The sequence below is a fragment of the Salmo salar genome, chromosome ssa12, assembly GCF_905237065.1.
Source record: "Salmo salar chromosome ssa12, Ssal_v3.1, whole genome shotgun sequence".
Taxonomy (NCBI): domain Eukaryota; kingdom Metazoa; phylum Chordata; class Actinopteri; order Salmoniformes; family Salmonidae; genus Salmo; species Salmo salar.
Genome location: NC_059453.1, coordinates 23,898,733 through 23,901,064, shown reverse-complemented (window position 1 = coordinate 23,901,064; position 2,332 = coordinate 23,898,733).

Below are 2,332 nucleotides of genomic sequence, written 5' to 3'. Positions count from 1 at the left end.
TTGTTGGTTGTTGCTTATTGGGAGTCACACATAAGTGCCTGTTTTTCCGTTGGGGTTTTGTGGGTAATTGTTTCTGTTAGATTATTTCCTAACAGGACTGTTTTGCTGTCGTGTTTTTGTTCAGTTTTGTATAGTGTTCTTCCGTTAATTAAAATCATGATGAACACTAACTCCGCTGCGCCTTGGTCTACTCTCTCTCCTGACAGCCGTTACAGAATTACCCACCAAAAACGGACCAAGCAGCGGAGGAAGGAGCAGCGCAAGGAGAAGAACCAGGAGAGGAGCTATCTGGAATCGTGGACTTGGGAGGAAATCCTGGACGGTAAAGGACCATGGGCTCAAGCTGGGGATTATCGCCGCCCGCAGTGGGAGATCGAGGCGGCGAGAGCTGAGAGGCGCTGGTATGAGGAGAGGGAGCGCAACAGGCACGAGAGGTAGCCCCCACATTTTTGGGGGAGGGCACACGGGGAGTGTGGCGGAACCAGGAAGGAATTCTGGGCCAACTCCCCGTGCTTACGGCAGGCAGGGCAGTACTGGTCAGGCACCGTGTTATGTGGTAAAGCGCACGGTGTCTCCAGTGCGCGTGCATAGCCCGGTGCGCTATAGGCCAGCCCCCCGCAAGTGCCATGCAAGTGCAGGCATCGAGCCAGGGCGGATGGTGCCAGCTCAGCGCGTCTGGTCTCCAGTGCGCCTCCTCGGTCCAGGTTATCCTGCGCCGGCGCTGCGCACTGTGTCTCCAGAGCGCTGGGAGGGCCCAGTTCGCCCAATGCCTGCGCTCCGCCCGTGCCGGGCCAAAGTGAGCATTCAGCCTGGAGTGTGGGTAAGGAGCCTACGTACCAGAACTCCAGTGCTCCCCCACAGCCCGGTTTATCCTGTGCCTCCTCCTCGGACCAGGCCTCCAGTGGGTCTCCCCATCCTGGTCTCTCCTGTGCCGCCTCCACGGACCAGGCCTCCAGTGGGTCTCCCCATCCTGGTCTCTCCTGTGCCGCCTCCACGGACCAGAACTCCAGTGCTCCCCCACAGCCCGGTTTATCCTGTGCCTCCTCCTCGGACCAGGCCTCCAGTGGGTCTCCCCATCCTGGTCTCTCCTGTGCCGCCTTCACGGACCAGGCCTCCAGTGGGTCTCCCCATCCTGGTCCGTCCTGTGCCTCCTCCTAGGACCAGGCCTCCAGTGGGTCTCCCCATCCTGGTCTCTCCTGTGCCGCCTTCACGGACCAGGCCTCCAGTGGGTCTCCCCATCCTGGTCCGTCCTGTGCCTCCTCCTAGGACCAGGCCTCCAGTGGGTCTCCCCATCCTGGTCAGTCCTGTGCCTGCTCAACGGACCAGGCCTCCAGTGGGTCTCGCCAGTCCGGAGCCGCCAGAGCCGCCCGCCAGTCCGGAGCCGCCAGAGCCGCCAGTCCGGAGCCGCCAGAGCCGCCCGCCTGTCCGGAGCCGCCCACCTGTCCGGAGCCGCCAGTGCCGCCCGCCTGTGGAGCCGCCAGAGCCGCCCGCCTGTCCGGAGCCGCCATCGACGCCCGCCTGTCTGGAGCCGCCATCGACGCCCGCCAGCCGGGCGCAGCCATCGCCGCCCGCCAGCCGGGCGCAGCTAGGGTCGCCCGCCAGGCGGGCGCAACCAAGGTCGCCCACCAGTCCTCCGGCGCGGCCAGGGGCGCTACCTAAGTGGGCAACGCCGAGGGTGGAGCGGAGGCCACGTCCCGCACCTGAGCCACCGCCGTAAGAAGGCCCACCCGGACCCTCCCCTTCAGAGTCAGGTTTTGTGGCCGGAGTCCGCACCTTGAGGGGGGGTACTGTAACGCCCTGGCCATAGAGAGGGGTTTTTTGTTCTTTATTTTGGTTAGGCCAGGGTGTTACATTGGGATGGGCGTTCTATGCTCATTTTCTATGTTGTCTGTTTCATTGATTTTGGCCGTGTGGCTTCCAATCAGGCACAGCTGTTGTTGGTTGTTGCTGATTGGGAGTCACACATAAGAGCCTGTTTTTCCGTTGGGGTTTTGTGGGTAATTGTTTCTGTTAGATTATTTCCTAACAGGACTGTTTTGCTGTCGTGTTTTTGTTCAGTTTTGTATAGTGTTCTTACGTTAATTAAAATCGTGATGAACACTAACTCCGCTGCGCCTTGGTCTACTCTCTCTCCCGACAGCCGTTACATGTACCCATTTGTGATTCATACATTGAAATTGTATTGAAACAGGAGGACCAGTAGGGAGCACCCTTCCCTCTCTGTAAGTAAATAAAACATGTACTGTATTTCTAAATGTGAACTATTGTCAAGTAGAGGCAATACAGAGATAATAAAGAATGAATAAGATAAGAAAACGAGTCAATACACCAC